This window comes from Gymnoscopelus braueri, assembly GCF_963280865.1.
Source record: "Gymnoscopelus braueri genome assembly, chromosome: 10".
NCBI lineage: Eukaryota > Metazoa > Chordata > Actinopteri > Myctophiformes > Myctophidae > Gymnoscopelus > Gymnoscopelus braueri.
Window position 1 is genome coordinate 55,657,882 of NC_137611.1, and position 23,128 is coordinate 55,681,009.

The window sequence follows — 23,128 nt, forward strand, 5'->3', positions numbered from 1 at the left end:
ATGTATGTATGTATGTATGTATGTATGTATGTATGTATGTATGTATGTATGTATGTATGTATTTATGTATTCATTCATTCATTCATTCATTCATTCATTCATTCATTCATTATGTTGATGCTGTGCTGTGGATTCAGCATACTGTCATTTAAACTCAGTGAAGTTTTAACATCTTACATGTCAGTTAGCAGAGACTGTGGCTGGGTATGCATTGTCCCATAATACTATACATTTATCTTGATGCTACTGTATACTTTAGTCCTTTCGTAACAGTTTTGCTGTTATAGTTTGTACATGTATACAGTTAGGCTAGCTAGCCTAGGCCATGTCTTTGTGTTTTGGATTGTAATTTTAAAAGTGTTTAAAGTTTTAAATTCTGAATTAATGTTCAATAAAGAATTAAGAGTGTTATTGTCACAACTCATAAAAGTAGAAGCGGAGAAATACAATATACTGTACAAGTGTGGTAAGATTTGCAATAACAGCAAACAGCAAGCAAAACATATATAAGATAACCCTACATATATAATGATATGATAGATCAGATGATTGAACCTTTATCAATCACTGAAAGCAGACAAGAAGATAATATCTATCTTTATTCAGTGACAGTTACACAGCTCCTCAATCAGATGACGCCAGTGAGTCCACGGCCATTTACTGCGCATGCTCGAAGCACGTTGACCCGGAAGTAAGTGCGTGTTGTTGTTAATATAAGCTATATAACACAGAGCATGAAAAATGTCTCGTAAAGGAGGTAAAATGTCTCATAAAGGAGGTAAAACGTCTCTTAAAGGAGGTAAAACGTCTCATAAAGGAGGTAAAATGTCTCATAAAGGCGGTAAAATGTCTCATAAAGGAGGTAAAATGAGTCAAAAGGAGTCTGTACGGCTGTCGATAAATGAACACATGACGTCGGTGGGAGAGGAGATATTCTGTGTTTTGGAGAAACAGCGTGATGTTGATGTTTGTTGTGTGAAGCTTAATGTCAGAGTGATTGTGTTGGAGCGCCTCAGTGCGGCTGCAGAGTTCATGTTTAATCTCTTCCAGAGAGAGATAGAGACACTAGAAACTCTGCTGGAGAGACAAAACAAACTGCTGGACGTGATGCTGCATCCACGCATCAAACTACACAGAGCAGGTTGGCTCATGCTTCATTTCATTACCATGTTTACAAGCGTTCACCACCTCCTTAGCTACATGTAGCTAAGATACTATCTGGACTACATTTCCTAGTAGCTTCTGGGTAGCTTCACTGCATACATATGGGAACTGGGCACTAAAACGAAGTGGGCGCTGGACTTGTGAACTAGGTACAAGTTACTGGGAACTACATTTAGGATTTTAACGATTCCGGCTCCTTAAGGATTCCCTCTTAACGGTCCGATTCTTAGCGGTTTAACTATTCCTATAGACCAATTATTTGTTTACAAACATTGAGACTGAAAAGCAATGAATGAAAGCGTGCCCAGTTGCCACTTTCATGTAATCAATTCCCTACAAATCCCCAAACCTGTTGTTCTGGGGAGCGCTGGTTCCATTTAATTCAACGTCCTCCTGTGTGTTGGCTGGACAGGCGCTCCCTAGCGAGACGTATGTACTTGCCGAGAATAACTGACATACAAGCTCACAAAGCGTTGCGGATGCGACGTGGGGGTCTTTTATATGACATATATACACATATATATACTCTGTTGTTAGTAAAGCAGATTAATTTATGTCAACTGTATAAATAGTGTTTTATACTATGCACTATATTTATATTTTCGTTTGAGAAAAAGGACATGACTTCAATTGAAAAACAGGACAATATTAAAACACTGGTGGTAACAAACAAACAAAAAAGCAGGAGAATAAATGTCATCCAATGAGAAAATCACTTTGAGTTGTTGTGCTGATGCTACCTCTTCTCTCCTCCTTCTGTCTGTGTGTGAAGAGGTTTCATCTGGACATGAGGAGAGGAGCCCCAGTCTGGTCCAGGAGGAACCACCACCTCCACAACATGAGGAGAGGAGCCCCAGTCTGGTCCAGGAGGAACCACAACCTCCACAGATTAAAGAGGAACAGGAAGAGGAGGCTGATATGTCAACATTGACATTACTGCAGCGAAAGACCAGGTGTGACACTCTCTCAGGTAAAACAAAAAAAAGTACTAATACAACAAGACTAAGCACCCACACTGCACTGATGGGTTGCCTCTAGGTATGTAATGATGCATCGTGTAATACAAATATGTGACAATTCAAATAAGATGCTTATTGTCGGTAGCAGTCGAGAGCTTATCCCCGTTTCAATGTGCTAGAACACTGGGAGATAGATTGCTTAGGTGGAGTGCAACACCTACCATCAGTTCCCAGTACTTACCACACAAATTGCTGCGCCCAAGCTCAGCCTCATACGCTGATGTGGCGTACCCGGGATCGAACCAATGACCTCTTTGTCGAAAGGCGAGTGTTCTACCGACTAAGCTAAATGACTGTAATGTAATGTAAGCTACCCGGTCACTATCACGGTTGGTGTGTAGAGTCTACACACCAACCGTGATAGTGTCCGGGTTGCTTAGACGACTGTAATGTGTGACGATTAAAATTTTAACAGCAGTTACTATTGTGCTTGCTGCTTTACTATACTGGGGGTATAAAGGCTTTAGCAGTAAGGTTGTGTATGTAGTAGCAGGTTAGATTTGTCAGTGCTTTTACTGTTATAGATGTTTCTGATCTGCTGTTGCGCCATATCTGCATCTCGGACGGAGGCCCATAATCAGCTCAAACCATGCTTTAATTGTTTTGGGGGTGTGCTTCTGGCGAGACTAAGGGCCCTATTTTCCGCCCGCGCAATATGGAGAAGTGCTGCTAAAAGAGGCATATTCGGTATCGGCTCCTCACTAGCAGTTGAGTCAGTAGGTTACAACAGCAGTGACAACACACAAAATGTGTGTGGAGAGGAATCAATTGACATAAGGACTAAATTGGGGAGAAAAAGATTTATGATAAATCTATATCTATGTATTAATATATATATATATATATATATATATATATATATTAGGGGTGTCACGATCAGTGGTGGAAATGGCGTTGCACGCTTGGGAACGGCGTTCCCATAGCAACCGTTGCGGGGGAACGCTGTGAACACGTGTGGGAACGCTCTTCAGATTGTCAAAAAAAAAATATATATATATAATATTTTTGCTCCCGTTTTAGGATTATTACGGTCATTTCCGGGTCGCGCGGCCAAATTATTAGTTACGTTTGGTCCGGACCAAAGTGCCAGGGCTGAATTTTGGTCCCAGACCAGCCCTGCACTCCAGGCAGGGCTGAGCCTTGGGTGTGTTTGTCAACACATGGACACGGCTACCTGGCTACTTCTATTTCCAGTAGTATTTCAAAATAAAACGTGTGTTGAATTATAACACTTTTCAAGTATAGATTTTAAAAAAAATCTTATTTTGAAATGCACATCGCTTTGAAAGGAAACAGACTTCTGTGGCCGCTTGCTTGACGACGTAAAGCCTACGTTAGTGCACACACAAGGTAAACAAGGCTGCTACACACGGACGTGGACATATGGAATATAAAGACTTAAAGTTTGGGGCAAAAGTTCATATTTACCACCATGCTCTGCTCTCTGAAACCAAGACAATCTTTGCAGAAGGTGAGTAAGTAATTTTAATCTAACGCTGACAGTGAGAGTGGTGGAAAGTAACTAATTAAGTACTGTACATGTACTCAAGTACTGTACTCGAGTATAATTTTAAGGTATTTTTATTGAGTAATCAGGGGCACCCAATCAAAAAAATAAGAATTAAACAACTTAACCCTAACCCTAAACCCGAATTAAAGTAACAAAAAAACGAAAATAAAGTACCCAAATCATCGAAATTAACCGCAAAAAAAAAAAGAATTAAATAACATAAACCTAACCTAACCCTAACCCTAATCCCGAAATAAAGTAACAAAAAAAACAATATAAAGTACCCAAATCCGCGAAATTAACCGTCTAGTTGTTGTCTAATATAATCCACAAAATACATTAGTATAGTGTGCGCACATCCGATTGCACGTCCGGGTGAAGTCATGCTCGAGTCGCTGTTATGTTTTTCCGTGCATCGTGCTTACGACGGGGGAGAAAAAAAAGACGACAGGACAAACCCACACACAGAGAGAGACCGCTGTAGCGTTGCGTCTGTACTACTACTTTACATTTCACCATGGCCACTGCTGAAGCCAGCGATGGTAATGATGATACACAAACGGAAGAATTGGAAAACCCTCCCGCTTCCATTAAGTCAAAAGTCTGACAATATTTTGGCTTCCCAGTGAATTATAAGGGCACCCGACGCGTTGTTGACAAAACGGCTACCGTTTGTCGATTATGCTCCACATTGATAGTTTCTCCGTCTTCTTTTTCCCCTCTACACCTATACCTCTCGGCCAAAAATAGCCGATCTACAAGCTCACAGCGCACATTGATAGTTGCTCCGTCTTCTCCTTTTCCCCTCTACACCTATACCTCTCGGCCAAAAATAGCTGATCTACAAGCTCACTGTGAGCTTGTAGATCTGCTATGGCTAAAGTTCACCTCAGAAAAGGGATGGGGTTAAAGGAGGAGTTCACCCAAAAAATGACTTATTTTCTATCAATTGCACACCCTATGAAGCCTTGAATCCATGGATTCTTTTTTGTTTTTGTCGCATTCCTAAGCTAATAATTTGATTCCCGTCTCCTACCGGCTAATGTATCCGGTAGGAGACACAAAGTAGATTATTTGTGTCTCCTACCGGAAATACACACGGTCATCAAATTATTGTCTTAGGAATGCCACAAAAACAAAAATAAATCCATGAAATCAAGGCTTCATGGGGTGTGTAATTGATAGAAAATAATTATTTTTTTGGGTGAACTCCTCCTTTAAGGTAAAAAAAAAAACCTGTTGAAGACCCCTTTCTTGTTTGTTAAAGCTCTTATCTTTTCAAACAATGTGAACATTCTTTAAGATGTTTAAGAACATGTAGCCAAATAACAGTTGTCTTTGGATCATTTTTTCTTACATGTTCAACTTTGTATTTAGATTTTATTTAGTTATAGAGCTTCACAAGAATGTTGTTGTTAACTCATCTTAAAGAAGAATCTCACAGATGTCTGTTGGAAATGAGACATCTGGCAGCAGTAACGGCCATGCACTGTGTTTGGACACCTCTCGTTCCAGTGTGATGTTTGGGTGAGCAGGGAGTTTAGGGATATTTCACTTTCAAAAAAACTTTGGGTCATTTCATCGTCTACTCAGGCTTTTGTGAACCCCCCAGACCGTTTTGTGGGGAACTGATACAAGCCAAGACGCAGAAGTCAGGGTACAAACCCAATCAAGGGCGTTTATTGGAGGAAACAGCCAGGCTCATAGAGAAATGTTCATATTTGGTAAATAATATTAACGTTCAACATAAATTCCTTCCCGAGTCCGGGGCATTACATCATAACATCTGTGGTCATTCTTCATAACCTCTGTTGTCATGCATCTTAATTTCCATGGTCATTCATCATAACCTCTGTTGTCATTCATCATAACATCCGTTGTCATTCCTCCTGCAGGTTGCCTATGAAGATAACAGAGAATGTCCTTTTAGTTTCACATTTCACTAACACACACAGTTGTGAGGGAAAACAGTGGAGAATCGCTTACCGCCTGAGCACCCGTCTGTTCACCAAGAGAGCCAGGCTGAGACTGAGACAGAGCGACTGTTTTGTAGTTTGGTGCCACACCTAGGCGATCACACAGGTGCGCTCAGATGGGGCTGATTCATGAGGGCAATTGGTAGGTAACGCCCCTCTATGACGCAGCCCAGCCTGCTGCTGTGTCTGTGAAGCCTCTCTCTGTCTCTGTCCCGCTCCCTCTCTGAGGTGTGGTGCTTACCTAACAGGCGATCTCCCAGCGATACTCCACATATCCCCCCCCTAAGCCCACCGCTTGGTCCGGGGGCTTCCATCTCTGCCACCTCATACATGCGGGACAGGGCGTCTGCGTGTGGGATGTCCTTCCCGGGTCGGTGCTCTACTTTAAAGTGGTAGTCCTGTAGCTCTAGGAACCAGCGCGTCACTCTGGCGTTCCGGTCCTTGTTGGTGGCCATCCACTTCAGAGGCGCGTGATCTGTGATGAGAGTAAACGTACGGCCCCACAGATAATAGCGGAGGTGGTGTATGGCCCACTTCACCGCTAGACATTCTTTTTCTACAGTCGCATAGTTTTTCTCATGATCTAACAATTTCCTGCTCACGTAGGTAATTGGGTGTTCCTCGCCCTCAAATACCTGTGCGAGGACGGCCCCCAACCCGGTGCCCGACGCGTCCGTGTGGAGGACGAAGGGCAGGCTGAAGTCGGGGGCTTTTAACACCGACTCCTCGCAGAGCGCACACTTCAACCTCTGGAACGCGGCCTCCGCCTCGGCCGTCCAGAGGACGTGGTTAGGCCGCTTCTGGCACGTCAGATCATAGAGAGGGGCTGCAATAGTAGAATCATTTTTTACAAATTTCTGATAATATGCCATGAGTCCTAGAAAAGATTTTACTTGTTTTTTTGTGACGGGACGAGGCCACTCTCGGATCCTCTCCACTTTGCGCGTCTGGGGCCTCACACATCCTCGTCCAATGGTGTAGCCGAGATAGTCGGTCTCCGTCAGGCCGATACGACTTTTCTTTGCGTTCGCCGTCAGTCCGGCCCGTCTGAGCGCGTCCAAGATGGCGTGGAGGTGCTGCAGATGGAGACTCCAACTGGGGCTGTGGATAACTATATCATCGAGGTAGGCTGCTGCGTATTCACGGTGAGGCCGGAGCACCCGATCCATCAGCCGCTGGAAGGTGGCGGGCGCGCCATGCACTCCAAAGGGCAGCACCGTATACTGGAACAGCCCGTCAGGCGTGGAGAAGGCCGTCTTCGCCTTGGCTCGGTCCGTCAGCGGTACCTGCCAGTAGCCTTTGGTCAGGTCCAGGGTGCTGACGAACCGAGCCGGGCCCAGGCGCTCGATGAGCTCATCTACTCGTGGCATCGGGTACGCGTCGAAGGCGGAGATGTCGTTAAGCTTCCGAAAGTCGTTGCAGAAGTGCAGCGTCCCGTCTGGTTTGGGCACGATCACTATCGGACTGGACCAGGGACTGTAGGACTCCTCGATGACTCCCAACTCCAACATCTTCGCAACCTCCTCTTTTATGGCGACGCGTCTGGCTTCGGGGATCCTATACGGCCGCTGGCGCACCACTTTGCCCGGGTCCGTGCGTATGTCATGATGGGTGAGCGTGGTTCGCCCGGGGAGCTCGGAGAATATGTCCCGGTTCCGCCCCAACAGGTCCTTGATCTCTCGAGTCTGGGCGGGGGCCAGATCGTCTCCGATAGGCACCGGGGGCAGCGTCTGTGGGGAGCTAGTGGCCATCAGCGCCGGCAGCGGTAGTGGAGGGGCTGAGTTCCATTTCTTCAGAATGTTCACATGGTATATCTGGTGGCCTTTCCGTCTGCCGGGCTGGCTCACACGATAGTCCACGGGCCCCATCTTCTCCACGACTTCGTATGGCCCCTGCCACTTTGCCAGGAACTTGCACTCGCTGCTGGGCACCAGTACCAGGACCTTCTCCCCCACCTGGAACTCGCGAAGTGTGGCGCCGCGATTGTAGGTGCGGGCCTGGTCTCGTTGCGCTTTCTCCATATGCTCTCGCACCAGGGGCCATATCGTCGACTAACCCATCTGTCTGGGGGTGATAGACTGAGGTCCGTATGCGTTTCACTTTCAACCATTTGTACAATTGTGACATAACTCGTGACATGAAACATGTGCCTTGATCGGTCAGTACTTCCTCCGCTATTCCCACCCGGCTAAACAATAACAGTTGTCTTTGGATCATTTTTTCTTACATGTTCAACTTTGTATTTAGATTTTATTTAGTTATAGAGCTTCACAAGAATGTTGTTGTTAACTCATCTTAAAGAAGAATCTCACAGATGTCTGTTGGAAATGAGACATCTGGCAGCAGTAACGGCCATGCACTGTGTTTGGACACCTCTCGTTCCAGTGTGATGTTTGGGTGAGCAGGGAGTTTAGGGATATTTCACTTTCAAAAAAACTTTGGGTCATTTCATCGTCTACTCAGGCTTTTGTGAACCCCCCAGACCGTTTTGTGGGGAACTGATACAAGCCAAGACGCAGAAGTCAGGGTACAAACCCAATCAAGGGCGTTTATTGGAGGAAACAGCCAGGCTCATAGAGAAATGTTCATATTTGGTAAATAATATTAACGTTCAACATAAATTCCTTCCCGAGTCCGGGGCATTACATCATAACATCTGTGGTCATTCTTCATAACCTCTGTTGTCATGCATCTTAATTTCCATGGTCATTCATCATAACCTCTGTTGTCATTCATCATAACATCCGTTGTCATTCCTCCTGCAGGTTGCCTATGAAGATAACAGAGAATGTCCTTTTAGTTTCACATTTCACTAACACACACAGTTGTGAGGGAAAACAGTGGAGAATCGCTTACCGCCTGAGCACCCGTCTGTTCACCAAGAGAGCCAGGCTGAGACTGAGACAGAGCGACTGTTTTGTAGTTTGGTGCCACACCTAGGCGATCACACAGGTGCGCTCAGATGGGGCTGATTCATGAGGGCAATTGGTAGGTAACGCCCCTCTATGACGCAGCCCAGCCTGCTGCTGTGTCTGTGAAGCCTCTCTCTGTCTCTGTCCCGCTCCCTCTCTGAGGTGTGGTGCTTACCTAACAGGCGATCTCCCAGCGATACTCCACATATCCCCCCCCTAAGCCCACCGCTTGGTCCGGGGGCTTCCATCTCTGCCACCTCATACATGCGGGACAGGGCGTCTGCGTGTGGGATGTCCTTCCCGGGTCGGTGCTCTACTTTAAAGTGGTAGTCCTGTAGCTCTAGGAACCAGCGCGTCACTCTGGCGTTCCGGTCCTTGTTGGTGGCCATCCACTTCAGAGGCGCGTGATCTGTGATGAGAGTAAACGTACGGCCCCACAGATAATAGCGGAGGTGGTGTATGGCCCACTTCACCGCTAGACATTCTTTTTCTACAGTCGCATAGTTTTTCTCATGATCTAACAATTTCCTGCTCACGTAGGTAATTGGGTGTTCCTCGCCCTCAAATACCTGTGCGAGGACGGCCCCCAACCCGGTGCCCGACGCGTCCGTGTGGAGGACGAAGGGCAGGCTGAAGTCGGGGGCTTTTAACACCGACTCCTCGCAGAGCGCACACTTCAACCTCTGGAACGCGGCCTCCGCCTCGGCCGTCCAGAGGACGTGGTTAGGCCGCTTCTGGCACGTCAGATCATAGAGAGGGGCTGCAATAGTAGAATCATTTTTTACAAATTTCTGATAATATGCCATGAGTCCTAGAAAAGATTTTACTTGTTTTTTTGTGACGGGACGAGGCCACTCTCGGATCCTCTCCACTTTGCGCGTCTGGGGCCTCACACATCCTCGTCCAATGGTGTAGCCGAGATAGTCGGTCTCCGTCAGGCCGATACGACTTTTCTTTGCGTTCGCCGTCAGTCCGGCCCGTCTGAGCGCGTCCAAGATGGCGTGGAGGTGCTGCAGATGGAGACTCCAACTGGGGCTGTGGATAACTATATCATCGAGGTAGGCTGCTGCGTATTCACGGTGAGGCCGGAGCACCCGATCCATCAGCCGCTGGAAGGTGGCGGGCGCGCCATGCACTCCAAAGGGCAGCACCGTATACTGGAACAGCCCGTCAGGCGTGGAGAAGGCCGTCTTCGCCTTGGCTCGGTCCGTCAGCGGTACCTGCCAGTAGCCTTTGGTCAGGTCCAGGGTGCTGACGAACCGAGCCGGGCCCAGGCGCTCGATGAGCTCATCTACTCGTGGCATCGGGTACGCGTCGAAGGCGGAGATGTCGTTAAGCTTCCGAAAGTCGTTGCAGAAGTGCAGCGTCCCGTCTGGTTTGGGCACGATCACTATCGGACTGGACCAGGGACTGTAGGACTCCTCGATGACTCCCAACTCCAACATCTTCGCAACCTCCTCTTTTATGGCGACGCGTCTGGCTTCGGGGATCCTATACGGCCGCTGGCGCACCACTTTGCCCGGGTCCGTGCGTATGTCATGATGGGTGAGCGTGGTTCGCCCGGGGAGCTCGGAGAATATGTCCCGGTTCCGCCCCAACAGGTCCTTGATCTCTTGAGTCTGGGCGGGGGCCAGATCGTCTCCGATAGGCACCGGGGGCAGCGTCTGTGGGGAGCTAGTGGCCATCAGCGCCGGCAGCGGTAGTGGAGGGGCTGAGTTCCATTTCTTCAGAATGTTCACATGGTATATCTGGTGGCCTTTCCGTCTGCCGGGCTGGCTCACACGATAGTCCACGGGCCCCATCTTCTCCACGACTTCGTATGGCCCCTGCCACTTTGCCAGGAACTTGCACTCGCTGCTGGGCACCAGTACCAGGACCTTCTCCCCCACCTGGAACTCGCGAAGTGTGGCGCCGCGATTGTAGGTGCGGGCCTGGTCTCGTTGCGCTTTCTCCATATGCTCTCGCACCAGGGGCCATATCGTCGACTAACCCATCTGTCTGGGGGTGATAGACTGAGGTCCGTATGCGTTTCACTTTCAACCATTTGTACAATTGTGACATAACTCGTGACATGAAACATGTGCCTTGATCGGTCAGTACTTCCTCCGCTATTCCCACCCGGCTAAACAGCATGAGTAACTCATGGGCCACCGCTTTGGCCGAGGCCGCCCGCAGTGGAATGGCCTCGGGATATCTAGTCGCATAGTCCAATATGACCAGTATGTAACGGTGGCCCCGGCTGGACTTTGGCAGAGGGCCCACAATGTCCATGGCCAGACGTGAGAACGGCACATTTATTATCGGCAGTGGTACTAGTGGGTTATGGAAAGTTGGCCGTGGAGCGGTTTTCTGACACTCAGGGCAGCCCTTGCAAAAGTCTTCTACTGCCCGCTTGACACCGGGCCAGTAGAAGCGGGCCAAAATGCGCTCGTATGTCTTCTGCACTCCAAGGTGTGCGCCTAACTGGTGCGTGTGGCCTAAGTACAACACCCGTGAAACATATGACTTCGGAACCAGTAACTGTTCAATTAGGTCCCCCCCCTTGTCTAACACCCCTCGATACAATAGGTCTTTTTTTACTAGAAAGAATGGGGGATTCAGTGCACTCACCCCGTCACATTTCTTTCCATTGATGGCGGCTACATTCTTGCGCGCCATGTCCAGATTCGGATCGCTCCATTGCGCCGTGGCGAACTCCCCGACCCGGGGTGGTTCGAGTACTTCGGCGCCAGGGAACTCGGCGAAGGGGTCCGCGGCTTCAGTGGGGTCCTCGACTCCCCGGTCTGTCGGGGTCGGGTTTTCCTCCGCCTCGCGTCTATGGTCTCCGTCCCCGCTTTCGGCTGTCTTTTCTCTCTCGTCTCTTCCACTCCGTTCGTCTCTCTCACTCCTTTCGTCTCCCCCCGGGGAACTGTCACTCACGCCTCCCGGCGAGGTGGCACGGAACGCCGGGCAGGCGTGCAGCGGTCCCAAAGGCCCCGAGCGCGGAGTGCGGCGGCGGCGGGGGGTCCCACGTAGCAAACCGGGGTCCCAGTAGCGCGCGAACAGGACGCAGTCCGCGCCTATTAGGAGCGGTACGGGCAGGTTTGGCACCACGCCGGCTGGCACCACAGCGTCTCCCCTCGGCGTCTGGATGTGGATCCTGGTTACGGGATAGTGGCGCACGTCGCCGTGCACGCAGGTCACGGGAACTGTGGTCGTGCTGAGCTTCCCCGCCAGGTCGGACCGCACGAGCGTCACGGCGCTGCCGGAGTCAAGCAAGGCGTGGGTGTCGGTGCGGCCAATCTTCACCGGCAGGCGTGTCTGGCGTCGCTGGCTGGTACCGGTGTGGAGGCAGGGCCGGGTGCCGTCCGAGCTGGCTGCGGTCCCCATGGAAACATCTCTCTCTCTCTCTGGGCACGTCCAGGATATGTGGTCCGCCTGGCCACAGACGTAGCAGCGCCGCTGGTGTGGGCCCCGAGTGGGCCCTTCGGCGACGGCGGCTTCAGTCCGGGCGGTGGACGGGTTCGGGGCCGTCGACCTCCTTCGGTCACTGCCGGGCTTCTCGTCACCGGGGGTTTTGGCTGCTTCGGTACGGGTCCTCATCATGTCCACGCTCACTTGGTGGTTCTCTAACAAGGCCACGAGCGCCTCCAGTGAGTTCGGGCTCACTTGTGAGGCGTATCTTCGGGCGTCAGGCGGCAGGGAACGGATACATCTGTCTATCACTAGTCGATCGATTACAGGGGGCTCTCCACCGGTCGTCAACCAGCCGTGCGCGGTGCGCAGGAGCGCCGCCACCTGGGGCCGGGGTGGTTGGGCCGAGTTGTAGGCCCAGCTGTGGTAGCGCTGCGCACGAGCCGGTAGGCTGTAGCCCTGGGTGGCCAAGATAGCTTCCTTCAATTTTCGATAGTCCCGGGCATCGGCGAGGGTCAGGTCTCGACAGACACGCTGGGCCTCGCCGGTGAGGAACGGGGCCAAGAGGGAGGCCCAGTCTGCTACCAGCCACTTCTCTCGGGCCGCGGTGCGCTCGAACACTTCCAGGTACGCCTCGATGTCATCTTCTGGGGATAGTTTGGTGAGCACCTCCCGTGGTGTGCGAGTGCTGGCTACATCTCGGCTGATTCTATCAATTAACTTTTGTACCGCTGTTTGTAGGTCAGTTTGGCTTCTTAGCAGGGCCGTTAAGGCATTGGCCTGCTCCATCATTGTGCGTATTGGCGTGGATCAGTTTACCCGTATTCTCCACCATATGTGGGGAACTGATACAAGCCAAGACGCAGAAGTCAGGGTACAAACCCAATCAAGGGCGTTTATTGGAGGAAACAGCCAGGCTCATAGAGAAATGTTCATATTTGGTAAATAATATTAACGTTCAACATAAATTCCTTCCCGAGTCCGGGGCATTACATCATAACATCTGTGGTCATTCTTCATAACCTCTGTTGTCATGCATCTTAATTTCCATGGTCATTCATCATAACCTCTGTTGTCATTCATCATAACATCCGTTGTCATTCCTCCTGCAGGTTGCCTATGAAGATAACAGAGAATGTCCTTTTAGTTTCACATTTCACTAACACACACAGTTGTGAGGGAAAACAGTGGAGAATCGCTTACCGCCTGAGCACCCGTCTGTTCACCAAGAGAGCCAGGCTGAGACTGAGACAGAGCGACTGTTTTGTAGTTTGGTGCCACACCTAGGCGATCACACAGGTGCGCTCAGATGGGGCTGATTCATGAGGGCAATTGGTAGGTAACGCCCCTCTATGACGCAGCCCAGCCTGCTGCTGTGTCTGTGAAGCCTCTCTCTGTTTCTGTCCCGCTCCCTCTCTGAGGTGTAGTGCTTACCTAACAGGCGATCTCCCAGCGATACTCCACAGTTTTAAAAAAAAATTGTATTTAATATTTTTCATTTTCCCCAAAAAATAAAATGAAATAAAAATAAATGAAAAAAGTAATTGAAAAAACACGTATTAGAAGGACAATATCAGTCACCAGAACCAAGGACGGGTGTATTTGATGAATCTAACATGGTTAAAATGGATTTTGAAGTTACAAAGGGTTTTTATAGGAAGGGGGCGTGTCTGATAAAATGTATATCAAATATATAAATACTTAATAATTTTTATCCCTCGATTTTGTAACCCTTTTTTCACCCGGTGCCAATTTGCTAAGTGATCCTGGGCACTACACTCCCCCCACCAGCCTAGGGAGGCCAGGGCTGAGCTCATGCCTCCTTCAATGCATGAGAGCCAACTGACCTTCTTGTCACCTGACAGAGGGGAATTTCCCTGGTTGGACGTAGCGCGTGGAAGGAACACGTTATTCCAACCAGTTCCCTTCCCCTCCATCAGGCGCCCCGGCTGACCAGGGGGAGGCAGTATAGTGACCAGGATTACTACATGTTTTTGTGTGTGAGGGTATTAACTACCCTAGGAGACACGGGGAGAACATGCAAACTCCACACAGAGTAGGCCCTTTCGCCATCGAATCGAACCCAGGACCTTCTAGCTGTGAGGCGACAGCGCTACCGACTGCGCCACGGTGCCCCTAAAAAAATATATAAATACTGAATCAAGCAGCAAAAAAACTGTCTGGGTGGTTCACAAAAGCCTGAGTAGACGATAAAATGACCAGTGAAATATCCCTTTAATGCTGCTCCGATTTGAACTACTCTAGACTGGACGTGAGTTGGCTCTGTACTTCGACCTACACGCCAAGACCAAATCTAGCCAAAAAATTGCTGATCTACAAGCTCACAACATTGTCACGACGTGATCCATTGATGCTGGGCTTCAAGTGTGTTCAAGCGGGTTAAAGCATGTGCGCTAAACAGGAATGTGCCTGTTTAGATAGATACTTTTACTAAATAACGTTATCTTTAGTAATGACCCTCCTGTAGTGTATATATATTCTTCCCCTCCCCTCTGGAAGAAGGTACAGGACAATAAAAAGAAACGAACAGGCTGAACAACGGCTTCCTTCCAAGAGCTGTAACCTCTGTTTTCCTTCCACTGACACTGACTGAAAAAGACCTCTAGGTGTCAGTGTTGGACCTCTGAATATTGCTCATTGCAGCTTTGCACATACCACTCCATGTGCCGTTACCTATCCACCATCATACTGTTTAGCTCACTTTGTCTCATTTGAAGGCTTGTCTTTGTTTACATTTAACTTTTATTATTTTATAGTTTTTTTTATTTCTCGATCTTTTATGTTGCAGACTTTTTAAGAACCTTTCCATTTTCCCCATTATTGTCTGTCTGTCTGTCCGTCCGTCCGTCCGTCCGTCCGTCCGTAGTAAAGCAGATTAAGTTAATGTCAACTGTATAGATATTATTCGTAGTAAGTCTGTTTGAGAAAAAGGACATGATTTAAACCAAAAAAAGGACAATATTAAAACACTGTAGAGCATAACAAATAAACCAAAAAAGTTGCAGAACAAATCCAATGACATTAGCACTTGAAGTTATAGTGCTGATGCTACCTCTTCTCTCCTCTTTCTGTCTGTGTGTAAAGAGGTTTCATCTGAACATGAGGAGAGGAGCCCCAGTCTGGTCCAGGAGGAACCACCACCTCTACAACATGAGGAGAGGAGCCCCAGTCTGGTCCAGGAGGAACCACCACCTCCAGAACATGAGGAGAGGAGCCCCAGTCTGGTCCAGGAGGAGCCAATACCTCTACAGATTAAAGAGGAACAGGAAGAGGCTGATGTGTCAACATTGACATTACTACATAGGAAGACCAGGTGTGACACTCTCTCAGGTAAAACCATGATTACTTCATTAGTATTAATCTAACAAGACTAAGCACTCACACTGCACTTATGGGTCGTGTCTTAGGGATAAAACACTTTTTTAGTCAGCCTGTGCCATGTTTTCCCACTGTAGCCAAAACGGGAGCAGTACTGACACATGCGGACGATCTCCTCCATCAGATCATGTTTATTTCCCAGATGTTTCCTTGCATATCCCAATGAACTCTTTCACTTTCACAGACTTTGCCAAACATTTTAAAATGTTCTTACCTTTTCAAGTAGTCACAGAATATTTCTCTCCAGGGGTTTCACTGTGCTTCCGCGGGGAAAAAAAAGTAATTGCGACCCCCCCGTTCGCTTGTTATAGGCTGTTGAAAATAGCATGTCTCGTCAAAAATACATAGTAAAACACAGATACAGGTGATTTCTCAAATATGTTAACCAGGAAGTGAACAGAGCAGTAAATCTTGGGTTCACGTGATCTCCTGGTTCTGTGTGCATCTGGGGATGAAATGGTCACTCATGTGTTAAAGAAGTGCGCCATCTAGTGCAAACACTACTAAATCGTCAGTGGCAGTGTGGGCCTTTGGAAAAAAAGTCGTAAAAGTTGTCCTTGGCAGTGAATGAGTTAATGATTGCGTTTGATGGAACGTTAGCCCAAGCTATAATGTATACTCCATTGTTCAATGGTGTTGCTTGACAAATAGAACAGACAAATAGACAGGTGCTTGTTGTTGTCTCGCCCCCTGGAGGACCAGAGGTCTGGGGCGAGACATTATGGATTACACTTTGTGGCGGTCCGCCCCCTGATTTTATTTTCACGTCGCGTTCATTCACTAGTTCCACTCCCCATTCACAAAACCGGTCAGCCTATCACCTTCCTTCTGTCTCTGCACGCTCTCCACCCCGCTCCCTTTGAAGTGCACTCCAGGAAATCACCTCGCTGTCTCTGTCACTGTCTGTGTTTGTTGTGTAGCGTCTCACAACCGAAGAGGCTGCGACCGTTCGGTTTGTGTTATTATAGCCATATGTTTAAAGTGGCTTTAGCGTCCGTGCGCTGCGCGTGTTACAGTCCGCGTCGGGAGGACCTCCGTTGGATCCGCGAAAACGAAACAAACAAACAACAAGTGGACATCGGCGAGGCGATAGCAACGGTGGATCAGGACCGGCCATTAATCCGGGATTCCACGCCATGGTACCTAAGGTAAAGGGCAGCCTGGTTGCTGGAGTTTAAGCTTCAAGTTGGAGCCTATTAACAGGCGGAGCGCGGAGGTTGGAGGAGTTTTGAAGGGGGTTATTTTTGTTTATTTTGGGCGTGGAACGGTTTCCTAAACAGGATTTATTTTGGGATTTTCCTGGATTAAGAAACTATTAACTGTGGATATTTTTTGGTTGGAAGTGGAACTGAACTATGAACTGAAGAATTAATAAAATCCTAAAAAGGTACTTTTTGGTTTAATCAAGGACTGCGTGTTACTTTTTTATGTGAACTGTTGAACAAACTATATATTGAAATTGAGTGTTGAATTGAGTCTATTCCTCTTTGTGACTGTGTTGTGTGTAAATTATGGGTTCATGTTGTGTGGTACATGCAGGTTGCATGGCGTTTCCAAATATGTATCCTTGTGGTGGGTTAATGATAATGATAATGAATTTATTTATATAGCACATTTCCAGACAAGTCACAAAGTGCTTTACAGAGCAGAATAAAAAGAACAATCATGATAAAACTTTGGATAGAAGCTGTTACAGACGATAAAGCAAGTGGCATACATACATACAGATATACTCAAATAAAACAAAAATGACAGTAAAATTTAAGAAAAGGCCTTAGTAAAGAGATAGGTTTTCAGAAGAGTTTTAAAAGATGATACTGAATTTGCACGTCTTAGGGTGACAGGTAGGGCGTTCCAGAGCTTGGGGGCCCGGACTGAAAAAGCTCTTCCACCCTTTGTGATGAGCTGGGGTGTGGGGGTCTCCAGGAGGGCTTTATCCGAGGATCTGAGGCTGCGTACAGGCCTATAAGGTTCCAGCATGGCAGAAATGTAAAAGGGGGCCTGTCCATTCACGGCTTTAAAGGTCATAAGTAAAATCTTAAAATCAATTCTAAAATTAACAGGGGTTGTTACCCTCTTTATGGTATTCACTCTAAAAAATTTGTCGGTTGAAAAGCCGGCTGGCACCCCAAACAAGTGAACGTAAAGGGGTAATCCGCTACAACTTCAAGTCTGTGGCGAGAATCAATCAAATCGTGATTTATTTTTTACCAATTTATTTTACCAATCACATCACATTGACAGGGTCAGCTGAGAGAGGGATAGGGCGAATGTATACCAACTGCTCTGCATTTGCAAGACGGAAACTAATGCTTGGGGGGGAAAAGTAAGACTAATCAACAAAGGGACAGGTGAAGGTATTTGAAACCAAGGCAAGCTGAGACTTGTCGACATGTAATGTCTCAAGACAGAATCTATCAGCATCACTGCCCTAAACATGTAGTGTTGTTAGTTAGAATAAACACAGAAACTCATGGGAGGAACTGGAAGTGGACTAAGAAATAGGAGGAGCCAAACCGAGTTGCTGTTACTACACAAAAAAGGAGGTGGTGCTCCCAGAAGCAGGGAAAAGGGGGTGAAAAAAATGTTTTTTTACCCATTTAAACCGGGAAAGTATCTGTGCCATTTTAGATGTATTTGTCTATTAAAAAATAGCAGATATACAAGCTCATAGCCACACTATGCCACACTATGAGCTTGTAGATCTGATATTTTTGAAAAATCATTTTTCCAAATTTTGGAATATATAAATCCCAAAATTCAAAATATTCGCAAAAAAAGTCATGATTTTTCAAAAATAGCAGATCTACAAGCTCATAGTGCGGCACTCCGTGCCACGCTATGAGCCCCCAGGGGTCCTTGAGAGTGTTCCACAGGGTCCCCAGCCAAATTATTGATAGTTAGGAACCTCATGGACCCATATGTGTCTGTAACTCCGAGAGCGTACAAATGGAACCAAATAGAGTTACACTCTCAGAGTTAAATTAACACTGATGATACTACAGTGTAGATTGGGGGTCCCAGAGATCAAAATGGTAGCAAATTGTCCGTGGCCTAATGCAAACCAAACAGGGTGTCCTTGAAATTGAAATGGCTGAGAATCACTGCCATAGCTGTACACATCTGCCCTTATATGGGGGACCCTGGAATATATTTTCAAATGGGGGTCCACCGGCTAATATGTATTCATTTGGGGGTCTTTGACATGAAACAGTTTGAGGGCCACTGGTTTACATAATGCTTCCACATGTGATCATAGCACGTCAGGAGGTGCTGCGTTTGGGCGAGCCCCATAATAACATTGATCATTTTAATACCGTTGACGCAGGTTGTCCCCCGCCCAGGTTGCCGAGCGGGACCGAGGGGTTCGAACACATCGATACAATATAATCCTATAGTATGTGATGCACCATTGTGCAATAATCTTTTGGTGTGTGCAGTCTTATGAGATAATCTTGTTTCATTTCAATTGGTAGTTAAACTATTTTATCAAGATCCAGTAGCACAAGGATCCAGTACCTAAATTATTCCCCCCCCGTTTTTGTCGGATTCCCGAGCCAATTATCAAATATTTTACTAATTGAAGTTAAAATGTCTTTATGTATTTTTGTATGGATAGTTATATCATCCCTTTTTAACAGCCTGCTCAGGGATAACAGATGAACATTTGCTTCTGGCTAACACTGGCTCATTTACATGGATGTGAAAACTGACATGTTGATTAATGTGCACTACCCCTGGTAAATAAATACATAAATAAATAAAAGGAGACCAATCTTAACAAGAGCAAAACCATAATTAAAATCAGTAGGCTCATCAGCGATTACACTGAGAGTGTTTTGGAATTTATATTATTCTTTCATATAGTTTTATGTTGGTCTCCTACCGTATCGGTGTCATCAAATATTGGATCATTAGATAATAAAACATCTCAGAATTCAAGGCTTCATTGGCTGAGTAATTGAGTCATGTTTGGGGTGAAGTATTCCTTTAACAGGTTTATCATCTTCTAGAAGTATAATAGCAACAATTCATGAACTCATTACAAAGTATAGCGGTCCCACGTTTATGTCCCGTACATGAAATCACCCTACTATTGGGGGCACGAGACATAACAGACGATAGTGCTTGTTGTAATATGCTGAGATGATCAGGTAAGCTCAAACTTAATTTACTAGTAGTAAATAGTTATAGTAGCATGTAGTGGTACGTCATAGCCAATAGATGGAGTCCCAGAGCTATTGAGAGAGACTTACGGCACTCCCATAGGCTTTTGTTGCAGAGAGAGAATATTCATATAATATCAATAAGTTTATTGCCAAAACCATCTTACAGATCAGTTGGAATTTGTTTATGTATGTACAGAGATAACAACAAGAACAAGAAGAATGCTAACCACTTAGCCCATGTAGACCTGGAACGCATCTGTGTCACTTTTTGATTTGAGCTAAAAAGCATTATATTACACTTTGGCTATTTAAAAATAGCAGATATACAAGCTCATAGCGTGGCACAGAGCTTGTAGATCTGCTATTTTTGAAAAATCGTGAAAATCTTTGAATATATATATATATATATATATATATATAATTTTAAAACGAACACTTTTAACTGAAATCTTTGCTTCTGGGGATCCCTGAAACAAAATATTTCGAGATGGGGGTCCGGCGGTCCGCGGCCACATACTTTTGGGGGTCCTTGACATGAAAAAGTTTGAGCACCACTGATATAGAAACATACATTTTTCAGAATACTGTTGGGATTTAGAAGACATTTTGCAGAATCGGCCTCACCGGAGTCCCTCAGGGCTCTATAATAGTGTCTTCTCTGTTATTTTTGGGGAAAGCGTTCGCTGAAAATACCCGACAAGCTCACAGTGCGATGCGGTGTGAGCGTGTCGATCGGATATCGTCGTCAATCGTGTCACGGTGAGATGAAATAGTGACCGTAACTCTCTTGCAATGGGTCTGGACGGACTCACCTCCGGCCCGGTGTGCTTTTCTCACAAGTGTTTGAGAGCGCCGTAGGTCTCCTATCATAAACATGTATTATTATTATTTAGGGAACTGTCATGGTGGCCCCCTGACTGTTGTGGCCCCAGGGGGTTGTCTACCTTGCCTGATTGGTAAGTCCACCCCGGCGCCAAAGAACCCAGTGGTGAGCCCAGAGAGCCTGCCTCCTGCAGTTCAGAGGAAAGACAGACCCTGTATACTGACCAGTGCCGTGGCAAATCCCCATGTGTTTGTCATCCCCCCCCTCCCCCTCCCCCAGACACTGCGGGGACGGCCCTGCTGAAAAAAGAGAAAAAGATCCTGCCAGTGGCTTCATCTGCTGATGTGAAGCCACCTTTCCTTGCATCTGTGTCATTTTAGATATTAGCATACAATACATCATATACCTTTGGAAGCTACAAGCTGACAACGTGTTGCGATGCCACGCGTTGTGAGCTTGTAGATCGGCTATTTTCAAATAGCCTAGGTATAAAATAGGGTTAAAGTGATTAACGTATGTTTTATATTGTAATAATTTATATCTGCAAAGTAACTAGTAACTTATAATAAGTTACTAGTTAATTAAAGTTAACTAAATAATTGTAGTGGAGTAAAAGTACAATATTTGCCTTGAGATGTAGTGGAGTAGAAGTAAAAGTATAGACAATTGGAAATACTCCAGTAAAGTAAAAGTACCTCAAAATTAAGTACAGTACTTGAGTAAATGTTACTTAGTTACTTTACACCACTGCTCACAGGGATCTGCGGCCAAATATATATCAATTTGGGGTCCTTTCCAGGGAAAAGTTTGAGAAGTACTAATTTAGAAGGTGTTTGTTGAATCGGCCTCAGGTCTTAATGGGTTAAATTGAGAACAAACAGGCAGACTGTGGATGATATTGTGCAACAATTTTGGACTACCTCCATACAAATAGTATGCAGGCCCCCCTTGTGATCTTTGGTTCCCCCCACGGGGGGCCCGGACCCCAGGTGGGGAACCAGTGAGTTACAGAATACAGCATATCGTCGCTTTCGGTCAGATACTCCCCATATTTCAACTGTTTATGTTTTTTGTAAATTAATGCCCTACTTCGTCATACTACTGTCACACTAAATAAGCAATAATAGCCAATATGCAAGCCTTGTGAGCTTGTACATCATATATAGATAGATATTGTATTTAAGTTCTATTCAAGTGAAAGTGGTTAAAGGGATATTTCACTTTTTAAAAAACGGTAATTTTATCGTCTACTCAGGCTTTTGGGAGCACCCCAGACAGTTGCTTGATTCAGTATTTAGATATTTGATATTCATTTTATCAGACACACCCCCTTCCTATACAAACCCATTATAACTTCAAACTCCATTTTAACCATGTTAGGAGTAGTTACCTACGATCCAGCTTTGGTCGGAGTGAAAGGGACAAAGGGCGTAGCCCTGAGGAGGGAGAACTTGCCGGGGTGGTAGAGGAACCAGTGACGGGTAGCGATGGAACAGGTGTCTGTGGTAAACGACGGTTCGGAAGGAGAGATTCATCAGAAACACCCGTCCTGTTCTGGTGACTGATATTGTTGGGGAGAACTACGATAGTTCGTATATGTGGATTGCTGGTAGCAGGTTGCCCTGAGCGCCGTCAATTAGAACGGTACCTCTCCTGGGTGCCCTAGTGACTAGGCCCGAAGATGGATCAGATGTGGTAGAGTGAATGGTGTGTAAGGCCCTCACTCTTGTTAGTTAGTTATACTTATTAGTTAGTTATACTATTAGTCACTATTATCTGGTTCTATCGGGCGTAGCTCAGCCATATAAAGCCGGTAGGAAACATCCTACGTACGTTCGCCATATAAGGACGACCCTAGAGCATAGCCGTTTCATATAGGAGATGCCCGTATAGGGGGCGTCTCCGTAACATCGCCGTCCTCAAATTTAGTGTGTACATTTGCTCCTATTGGATCTGATTTTATCAAAGTCCTCCTCTATATCTGATGATAACTGGGGCATCGGGATGAGTTTAGCCACTGGTCGTGTGTAGGTCTTCTCCTTCACTCGTACTGAGGCACTTCTCACCCGGTTATCTCTCCCTCGTATTACGTCTTTCACGATCCCTAGGGGCCATGATGCCCTAGGGAGCTGTTGGTCGACGATCATGACTCTATCTCCGACTTTGATATTCTCCTTCTCCACTTGCCACTTGTTCCGGGTTTGTTGGTTTAACAGGTAGTTTGGTACATACCTCTTCCAGAACTCGTCGGCCACGATCTGGGAGTACCTCCATCTCTGGTTCGTGATTAGTTCAGATTTCGGGTAGATCGCTTGTGGTATTGAGGGGTCCCGCCTTCCCGCTATCAGTAGGAATGGTGTGATCGGGTCTGCATCTGCAATGTCCGAAGATACGTAGCCTAGAGGCTTCGAATTGATCATACCTTCTACTTCGGCTAGGATCGTCCCCAACACCTTGTGCGTTACTATCTGGTCTTTTATGACGGTCCTGAGGGCTGACTTTACTGTCCTCACTTCTCTTTCCCAGGAGCCTCCCATGTGGGGTGCTCCTGCGGGGTTGAAGTGGAATTGGACCTGCTCCTTACCTAATTGATCCTGTACTTCAGGCTTTAGGGCGTGGAAGGCTCTTTTTAGTTCCTTATCTCCTGCTATGAAGTTGGTACCTCGATCTGAGTACATTTCGAAGGGTGTTCCTCTCGTGGTACAGAAGCGTCGGTAGGCCATTAGGAAGGACTCTGCGTCCATCTTATCTAAGAGTTCGAGG

General features: G+C 46.7%; 1 protein-coding gene and 1 long non-coding RNA gene across 2 annotated transcripts in view; both read left to right on the forward strand.

Annotated features, from left to right (window-relative positions):
• Nucleotides 1-23,128, forward strand: part of LOC308094152 (uncharacterized protein) — a 337,907-nt gene that overhangs the window by 84,327 nt on the left and 230,452 nt on the right. The window lies entirely within an intron of this gene.
• Nucleotides 781-15,297, forward strand: LOC308094532. The gene is made up of 3 exons (XR_013933957.1): nucleotides 781-1,141; nucleotides 1,937-2,134; nucleotides 15,080-15,297. It is a non-coding gene; the product is annotated as an uncharacterized lncRNA (long non-coding RNA).